General features: G+C 32.8%; 1 long non-coding RNA gene across 9 annotated transcripts; it reads left to right on the top strand.

Annotated features, from left to right (window-relative positions):
- The first annotated feature begins 907 nt into the window (after positions 1 to 907).
- Positions 908 to 7,473, top strand: LOC126266561 (uncharacterized). Of its 9 annotated transcripts, none has more exons than XR_007548884.1 (3): positions 908 to 973; positions 6,073 to 6,966; positions 7,146 to 7,473. It is a non-coding gene; the product is annotated as an uncharacterized LOC126266561 (long non-coding RNA). The 9 variants fall into 9 exon arrangements; XR_007548883.1 differs by lacking the exon at positions 908 to 973 and adding an exon at positions 1,381 to 1,446; XR_007548882.1 differs by lacking the exon at positions 908 to 973 and adding an exon at positions 1,854 to 1,919.
- Positions 7,474 to 10,591: the final 3,118 nt, after the last annotated feature.

Genomic DNA, 10,591 nt, shown 5'->3' with positions numbered 1-10,591 from the left:
TAGAATAGTCCATGTCACTGCTACTCTTACTGTCACAGCCGCTGTCAGATTTTGACAGCTGAGGAAGGGAAGTGGCGTCGTTTTCTGGAACTGTCTCAACCTCCATCCGAGAACTCCACTTTTTGGAAGTCTGCTGTCTCTTCAACTCTAGGGGTGCGTTTTCCTTGATCTGTTGTGGCGTTTCCATTTCGACAGACGAATATGTCAAATCATTTTCTCTTTATTCTTTCTTAGAATTTAGATTATTTTAAAAATTCAATTTTTCTTATTGAACCACTGGTTCTTACATCGTACAGGGTAAGTTTCCTTCTTGGTCTGCTGCCTCTTCGTGATGATTGACTTTGCCGAACAAAGGGGAAGCAGGTGGGGAAACGGGAGTAGGGGTGACGCTTACTGAATGCTTCTCAATTTGCGCTGTTAGTTTAGGTTAGGTTAGTCTCCATGAGAGAAATAATTTTACATTTTAACTTACCCAATTTAGTTTTTGGATTAGGCGGTGGAGGGTGAGCAGTCTCGAGGGACTGCGTCGGTCTTTAAGTTTGATTTTTCACATTTTTCCATAATTTTTTAGGTTTGGTAACCAAGGTCACCAGACTTAACTTTAGTTTCGCAGAGTGATGTTCACTGAACGGCTGCTCGTTGACAACTAATTTCTGCTATAGACTTACATTTACATTTATAGAACTCCCCCCCCCCTCTACATAAATACAGTCAACTATTCCAAACTTGTTGAAACAAAATTAATGGTTGCTATAGTAATAAACCTTTACATTACCCCCTCCACATAAATTCCGCCCACTATTCAAAACTTACTAAAACAAAATTAATAGTTGCTATAGTGATAAATAAGTTAGAACGTCGGTTGTTACTAGGAACAATTCAGTTCCTCTTCAAACTCCGTTGTGAACGGTCGCAAAACTTTCTGTTCCCTAAATTAGTTGTGATACAACACAGTTCCACATTTGTATAAAATGTAAGTGAGATTTTTTATTCATTGCACTCTCCACTATAATTGAAGCTTATGTTATCATTTAATTCTCAAGAATAATTTTTATTATTCTATACTCATACTTATTATATTTGTTCTCTAAAATTACAGTTAATCTCTTTAAATGAATTTCTCGATTTGTTTAATTTTATTCGAAAACATTTATTGAACTCCCTCCCCCTCTACATAAATACAGTCAACTATTCCAAACTTGTTGAAACAAAATTAATGGTTGCTATAGTAATAAACCTTTACATTACCCCCTCCACATAAATTCCGCCCACTATTCAAAACTTACTAAAACAAAATTAATAGTTGCTATAGTGATAAATAAGTTAGAACGTCGGTTGTTACTAGGAACAATTCAGTTCCTCTTCAAACTCCGTTGTGAACGGTCGCAAAACTTTCTGTTCCCTAAATTAGTTGTGATACAACACAGTTCCACATTTGTATAAAATGTAAGTGAGATTTTTTATTCATTGCACTCTCCACTATAATTGAAGCTTATGTTATCATTTAATTCTCAAGAATAATTTTTATTATTCTATACTCATACTTATTATATTTGTTCTCTAAAATTACAGTTAATCTCTTTAAATGAATTTCTCGATTTGTTTAATTTTATTCGAAAACATTTATTGAACTCCCTCCCCCTCTACATAAATACAGTCAACTATTCCAAACTTGTTGAAACAAAATTAATGGTTGCTATAGTAATAAACCTTTACATTACCCCCTCCACATAAATTCCGCCTACTATTCAAAACTTACTAAAACAAAATTAATAGTTGCTATAGTGATAAATAAGTTAGAACGTCGGTTGTTACTAGGAACAATTCAGTTCCTCTTCAAACTCCGTTGTGAACGGTCGCAAAACTTTCTGTTCCCTAAATTAGTTGTGATACAACACAGTTCCACATTTGTATAAAATGTAAGTGAGATTTTTTATTCATTGCACTCTCCACTATAATTGAAGCTTATGTTATCATTTAATTCTCAAGAATAATTTTTATTATTCTATACTCATACTTATTATATTTGTTCTCTAAAATTACAGTTAATCTCTTTAAATGAATTTCTCGATTTGTTTAATTTTATTCGAAAACATTTATTGAACTCCCTCCCCCTCTACATAAATACAGTCAACTATTCCAAACTTGTTGAAACAAAATTAATGGTTGCTATAGTAATAAACCTTTACATTACCCCCTCCACATAAATTCCGCCTACTATTCAAAACTTACTAAAACAAAATTAATAGTTGCTATAGTGATAAATAAGTTAGAACGTCGGTTGTTACTAGGAACAATTCAGTTCCTCTTCAAACTCCGTTGTGAACGGTCGCAAAACTTTCTGTTCCCTAAATTAGTTGTGATACAACACAGTTCCACATTTGTATAAAATGTAAGTGAGATTTTTTATTCATTGCACTCTCCACTATAATTGAAGCTTATGTTATCATTTAATTCTCAAGAATAATTTTTATTATTCTATACTCATACTTATTATATTTGTTCTCTAAAATTACAGTTAATCTCTTTAAATGAATTTCTCGATTTGTTTAATTTTATTCGAAAACATTTATTGAACTCCCTCCCCCTCTACATAAATACAGTCAACTATTCCAAACTTGTTGAAACAAAATTAATGGTTGCTATAGTAATAAACCTTTACATTACCCCCTCCACATAAATTCCGCCTACTATTCAAAACTTACTAAAACAAAATTAATAGTTGCTATAGTGATAAATAAGTTAGAACGTCGGTTGTTACTAGGAACAATTCAGTTCCTCTTCAAACTCCGTTGTGAACGGTCGCAAAACTTTCTGTTCCCTAAATTAGTTGTGATACAACACAGTTCCACATTTGTATAAAATGTAAGTGAGATTTTTTATTCATTGCACTCTCCACTATAATTGAAGCTTATGTTATCATTTAATTCTCAAGAATAATTTTTATTATTCTATACTCATACTTATTATATTTGTTCTCTAAAATTACAGTTAATCTCTTTAAATGAATTTCTCGATTTGTTTAATTTTATTCGAAAACATTTATTGAACTCCCTCCCCCTCTACATAAATACAGTCAACTATTCCAAACTTGTTGAAACAAAATTAATGGTTGCTATAGTAATAAACCTTTACATTACCCCCTCCACATAAATTCCGCCTACTATTCAAAACTTACTAAAACAAAATTAATAGTTGCTATAGTGATAAATAAGTTAGAACGTCGGTTGTTACTAGGAACAATTCAGTTCCTCTTCAAACTCCGTTGTGAACGGTCGCAAAACTTTCTGTTCCCTAAATTAGTTGTGATACAACACAGTTCCACATTTGTATAAAATGTAAGTGAGATTTTTTATTCATTGCACTCTCCACTATAATTGAAGCTTATGTTATCATTTAATTCTCAAGAATAATTTTTATTATTCTATACTCATACTTATTATATTTGTTCTCTAAAATTACAGTTAATCTCTTTAAATGAATTTCTCGATTTGTTTAATTTTATTCGAAAACATTTATTGAACTCCCTCCCCCTCTACATAAATACAGTCAACTATTCCAAACTTGTTGAAACAAAATTAATGGTTGCTATAGTAATAAACCTTTACATTACCCCCTCCACATAAATTCCGCCTACTATTCAAAACTTACTAAAACAAAATTAATAGTTGCTATAGTGATAAATAAGTTAGAACGTCGGTTGTTACTAGGAACAATTCAGTTCCTCTTCAAACTCCGTTGTGAACGGTCGCAAAACTTTCTGTTCCCTAAATTAGTTGTGATACAACACAGTTCCACATTTGTATAAAATGTAAGTGAGATTTTTTATTCATTGCACACTCCACTATAATTGAAGCTTATGTTATCATTTAATTCTCAAGAATAATTTTTATTATTCTATACCCATACTTATTATATTTGTTTTCTAAAATTACTGTTAATCTCTTTAAATGAATTTCGATTTGTTTAATTTTATTCGAAAACATTTATTGAACTCCCTCCCCCTCTACATAAATACAGTCAACTATTCCAAACTTGTTGAAACAAAATTAATGGTTGCTATAGTAATAAACCTTTACATTACCCCCTCCACATAAATTCCGCCTACTATTCAAAACTTACTAAAACAAAATTAATAGTTGCTATAGTGATAAATAAGTTAGAACGTCGGTTGTTACTAGGAACAATTCAGTTCCTCTTCAAACTCCGTTGTGAACGGTCGCAAAACTTTCTGTTCCCTAAATTAGTTGTGATACAACACAGTTCCACATTTGTATAAAATGTAAGTGAGATTTTTTATTCATTGCACACTCCACTATAATTGAAGCTTATGTTATCATTTAATTCTCAAGAATAATTTTTATTATTCTATACCCATACTTATTATATTTGTTTTCTAAAATTACTGTTAATCTCTTTAAATGAATTTCGATTTGTTTAATTTTATTCGAAAACATTTATTGAACTCCCTCCCCCTCTACATAAATACAGTCAACTATTCCAAACTTGTTGAAACAAAATTAATGGTTGCTATAGTAATAAACCTTTACATTACCCCCTCCACATAAATTCCGCCCACTATTCAAAACTTATTAAAACAAAATTAATAGTTGCTATAGTGATAAATAAGTTAGAACGTCGGTTGTTACTAGGAACAATTCAGTTCCTCTTCAAACTCCGTTGTGAACGGTCGCAAAACTTTCTGTTCCCTAAATTAGTTGTGATACAACACAGTTCCACATTTGTATAAAATGTAAGTGAGATATTTTATTCATTGTACACTCCACTATAATTGAAGCCCATATTATCATACTTTAATTCTTGATTTACTAGTTCAAGAGTAATTTTTATTATTCTATACCCATACTTATTACTTTTGTTCTCTAAAATTACGGTTATAATCTCTTTAAATGAATTTCTATTTTTTTAATTTTATTATAAAACATTTAAATTATCCCCCCCCCCACATATAACTTCCGCCAACTATTCCAAGCTTATTGTTGAAACAAAATTAGTAGTTGCTATAGTGATAAACATTTATATTACCCCCTCCACCTAAATTCCGCCAACTATTCCAAACTTTTTGTTGAAACAAAATTATTAGTTGCTACAGTGATAAACATTTATATTACTCCCTCCACATAAATTCCGCCAACTATTCTAAACTTATTGTTGAAACAAAATTAATAGTTACTATAGAGATAAATAATTGAGAACGTCGGTTGTTACTAAGAACAATTCAGTCCCTCTTCAATCTCCGTTGTGAACGGTCGCAAAACTTTTTGTTCCCTAAGTTAGTTGTGATACGACACAGTTCCACAATTGCATAAAATGTAAGTGAGATTTTTAATTCATTACACACTCCACTATAACTGAAGTTCATATTATCATCATTGAATACTTGATTAACTAGTTTACGAGTAATTTTTAATATTCTACACTCATATTAACATATTAATAGTGATTTTTTTTAAATGAGCTTTTATTTATAAAATTTTATTAGCAAACATTTGTTGCCACTCCGCACAAATCCGCCATCTATTCCAAACTGCTTTAAACAAGCTTAAGCGTCCCATAATATAATAACTTAAATCGTTTGTTATGTTACTATTGATGGTTATGTTTCTATTCAACACTGAGGTAGTTCGTTAGAACGAAGCGCTCCTTCATAAGTTCAAAGATTTTATAAATTGTAAGTGAAATTTTTAATTGAAAACTGATTATTCTATATCAATTATCACACTAAAACAATTTATTTTTGGTTTATTATATAATATAATATTTCTAATTTATTAATAAAGAATCTCAAACATTATAAATATGATGGTAACTGTTTTTCAAACTTCGCAGTCCTTTTTGTAATATACGCATACGCCAATTTTCAAAAAAAAAAAACAGAGTATTAGTTAGTCAGTTGCCTCCGACATTATATACTGTATAGTATCTTCTTTTAATAAACCCAATGTTAACCGTTTTGCTATATTTTTCGTCCTTTATCTGTCCCAAATCTCAATAAATATTTAGTGTTGGTTTTGCTGAAAAGTATTTGATATACTTTAAATTATCTTTCAGAAACAACACTAAATAAAATATGGAATGGAGTAACAAAAGGGCTGACAATTACACACCTAACTAGTGGACAGGAAAGAGGAGCTGAAAATTATGAATCTGAAAATAGATTTGTCTAACCGCGACATTAATTTCATACAAAAAAATCATGTCCCATTTTAATTTGACGCCATTCTTAATTCATTGCTGATGTCCAATTATTATTTTCCATTGCCTTCTTGCATCTTGTGTTCTCTGTAACTCCAGTGAACATTACAAATGAAAATCGATTCGTCCTTTTGGATTGTCATGATTTCTTTAAATCATCGTTTTAGCAAAGCAACTTTTCTTTCTGAAATATCTTCTTTTTCACACATGGGGAAGAGAAGATGTAACACGAAAAGTCTAAACAATCTCACAAGTCGTAGCCAGTTTCTAACGTACATGAAGGCTGGAGTCATCCAGGGTGAGTGTAACGTTCATGTCGGTCCAGGTTAGAATTGTTGAATTGTGTAGTCTTGACGGTGAGTTTGACAGAAATCTGTATTGGAAGACGATGACTTAAAAATCAAGGTAATCCATAAGTATCGAATCGGTTTTAATTTGCAATGCTCACTGGGATTCCAGAGACCACAAGTAACTTATATGAAGTTGGTGGAAAATACTGAAAAGGAAAATTAGACACCAATAATAAATTAATGGTGTTAGAAGAAAATTCAACGTGTAAACTTGAAAAGTCTCATTTAAAAGTTTTACATTGATAACAACAAACATTTAGAAGCTAGACTCACTGTGGCCATATTTCAACTGAACGAAATGGTGTGAAGCTACACTTCAATATGAAAACACTGGTGCAAAATTTGGACTTGGTTCAGACAAATCTTGGAATAACTCACGGTTGTAAAACTTGGCCTAAAGGTATGTACAACAAAAATTTTATTATTAATAGTGTAGGAATAATTTTCTGTTAATTGAAACTAAAATTTATATTTTACTACTTTATTTATAAACACTTGAATGTATAGTTAACAATAGTTAACAATTAAATTATGGCAAGTTGTCTTGTTTGGAGAATGTCATTGATATTATTGTTTCAGGTGTATTTTCGTTGTCTTTTAGACAGAGAGAATGTTGAAAATGTTTTGGGTTTAAATTAAATTATTGTTGCGGTACTAAATATTGAGCGGTACTCTACTCCTTTTTCTTTTCTTCTATATATGTGAGTTTTAAGCCACCTCCATCCGAGAACTCCACTTCTTGGAAGTCTACTGCCTTTTCGCGGCGGTAGACTTTGCCGGACAAAGGGGTAGCAGGTGGTGAAGCGGGTGTAGGGATAACGCTTACTGGACACTTCTCCAGTTGCGCTGTTAGTTCCTCAATTCTGATGTTCTGTTTCACCATGAGAGAAATAATTTTACATTTTAAATTGCCCAATTGGGTTGGGCGACGGAATGGCAGCAACCTATGAGGAGTCTCGGGGGACTAAGCTTGTCTTCAAGTTTGATTTTTCACATTTTTTCATAGTTGTTCAGATATGGCAACCAGTTTCGCAGAGTGATGGCTCGTTGACAACTAATTTCTGCTATATATTTACATTATGTAAATATATATGCTGTTATGATCAATCAACGAATAGTTTCATTATTCCCCAGTTAACCTGTTGGCTACTATGTACGTCCTGGCACCATTTTATCACATATTCTAATACCTCCGTTCAAACTGCATAAGTACATATTAAAGTCCAGTTCAACGAATCATACGTGGAAATTACAATGATATGATGGAAGCAATGAGGGAAAAATTTACAACCTGCCTCTGCAACATATATCATCGTCCTATACAAAATTGATGGACCTAAATGTGAAAAGTCCACCTAGATGCATCAAGACCTATTTGCAACTAATTAAATGCATGTTCTTGACATGATGGAAGCTATGATAGAAATATTTACAACCTGTCTCTACCACATATATCCTAGATGCATCAAGACCTATTTGCAATTATAATTAAATGCATGTTCTTGACATGATGGAAGCTATGATAGAAATATTTACAACCTGAATCTGCAACATAGATCATTCGTGCTACAATTACTTGCATGTTCTTCCAACTCCAGACTTACATTATGTAAACACATATGGTTATAGAAGAGTTACTGAGCTTTTGAGAAGGAATCCACTGCTGTACCTCTGGAGTGCATTTTTCTTCACTTGGCGATGTTTAGCTCAACGGACGACATTTTGTTCATTTTTTGACCTTGCATTCTGATTTTCCCACCAGCGGATATGGCCGCTATGATCAATCAACGAATAATTTCATTGTTTTCTAGATATTCTGTTGTATTCTATGTATTTCCTGGCACCATTCCAACTGCATAAGCACAGATTAAAATCCTCTTCAACGAATCATACGTGGAAGTTATATTGATATGATGGAACCAATGATGGAAAAATTTACAACCTGTCTCTGCAACATACATCAGCGTCCTATACAAAAATGATGGACCTAAATGTGAAAAGTCCACCTAGATGCATCAAGACCTATTTGCAACTACACCTAAATGCATATTCTTGACATGATGGAAGCTAGGATAGAAATATTTACAACCTGAATCTGCAACATTGATCATCGTGCTACAATCACTCGCATATTCTACCAACTCCAGACTTACATTATGTAAACACGTATGGTTATAGAAGAGTTACTGAGCTTTTGAGAAGGAATCAACTGCTGTACCTCTGGAGTGCATTTTCCTTCACTTGGCGATGATTAGCTCAACAGGCGACATTTTGCTCATTTTTTGTCTTTGCATTCTGATTTTCCCGCCAGCGGATATGGCTGCTATGATCAATCAACGAATAATTTCATTGTTTTCTAGATATTCTGTTGTATTCTATGTATTTCCTGGTACCATTCCAACTACATAAGTACAGATTAAAATCCTCTTCAACGAATCATACGTGGAAGTTATATTGATATGATGGAACCAATGATGGAAAAATTTACCACCTGTCTCTGCAACATACATCAGCGACCTATACAAAATTGATGGACCTAAATGTGAAAAGTCCACCTAGATGGATCAAGACCTATTTGCAACTACAACTAAATGCATGTTCTTGACATGATGGAAGCTATGATAGAAATATTTACAACCTGCCTCTGCAACATACATCAGCGTCCTATACAAAATTGAAGGATCTAAATATGAAAAGTTCACCTGGATGCATTAAGACCTATTTGCAACTACAATTAAATGCATATTCTTGACATGATGGAAGCTTTGATAGAAATATTTACAACCTGAATCTGCAACATAGATCATCGTGCTACAATTACTTGCATGTTCTTCCAACTCCAGACTTACATTATGTAAACACATATGGTTATAGAAGAGTTACTGAGCTTTTGAGAAGGAATCCACTGCTGTACCTCTGGAGTGCATTTTTCTTCACTTGGCGATGTTTAGCTCAACGGACGACATTTTGTTCATTTTTTGACCTTGCATTCTGATTTTCCCGCCAGCGGATACGACTGCTATAATCAATCAACGAATAATTTCATTGTTTTCAAGATATTCTGTTGTATTCTATGTATTTCCTGGCATATATTCTAATACCGCCGTTCAAACTGCATAAGTACACATTAAAGTCCAGTTCAGCAAATCATACATGGAAGTTATATTGATATGATGAAAGAATGTAAGGAAAATTTTACAACCTGTCTCTGCAACATAGATCATTGTGCTACAATTACTTGCATGGTCTACGAACTCCAGATTTACATTATGTAAATACATATTGGTTATAGAAGAGAGCTTTTGACAAGGCAATCAACTGGTGTACCTCTGGAGTGCATTTTTCTTCACTTGGCGATGTTTTGCTCAACGGGCGACATTTTGCTCATTTGTTGACTGCTATGCTCAATCAACGTATTATTTCGTTATTTTCGAGATACTCGGTGGGATCATATGTTAGTTCTGGCACCGTTTCATGACGATATTCTTATAACATCGTTCCAACTGCATTAGTACAGATTGAAGTTCAGTTCAACGAATCATATGTGGAAATTCTATTGATAAGAAGGAAGCTATGATAGAAATAATTACAACCTGCCTCTGCTAGATAGATTTTTGTACTACACAAAGTAGGATTCACCTAAATGTAAAAAGACCGTCCACATGCACCAAGATCTATTTGCAACTACTAGTTTCCTTCTGATTATTTTTCATTATTAATTAATTCCTCTACATCTAGGGGTACCTTCTCCTTGATTTCTTTTGGTGTTTGCATTTCAACAGACGAATGTGTCGAATCATTTTCTCTTTATTCATTCATAGAATTCCGATTATTTTCAAAAATTCAATTTTTCCAGTTGAATCATGCTGGGTTAGTTTCTGGCTATTTTTTATTGTTCTGTTGTTCAGTCTTGATAGAATTGTCAATGTCACTGCTACTCTCACTGTTTTCGTCGTTTTTATCGCTTTCGTAGTTTTTATCGCTTTCTTCGTTTTTATCGCATTCGTTGTTTTTATCGCTTTCGT

Source organism: Aethina tumida, chromosome 1 (assembly GCF_024364675.1).
Source record: "Aethina tumida isolate Nest 87 chromosome 1, icAetTumi1.1, whole genome shotgun sequence".
Taxonomy (NCBI): domain Eukaryota; kingdom Metazoa; phylum Arthropoda; class Insecta; order Coleoptera; family Nitidulidae; genus Aethina; species Aethina tumida.
Note: the sequence above shows the minus strand (reverse complement) of the source record. Positions and strands in the feature narration are given on the sequence as shown.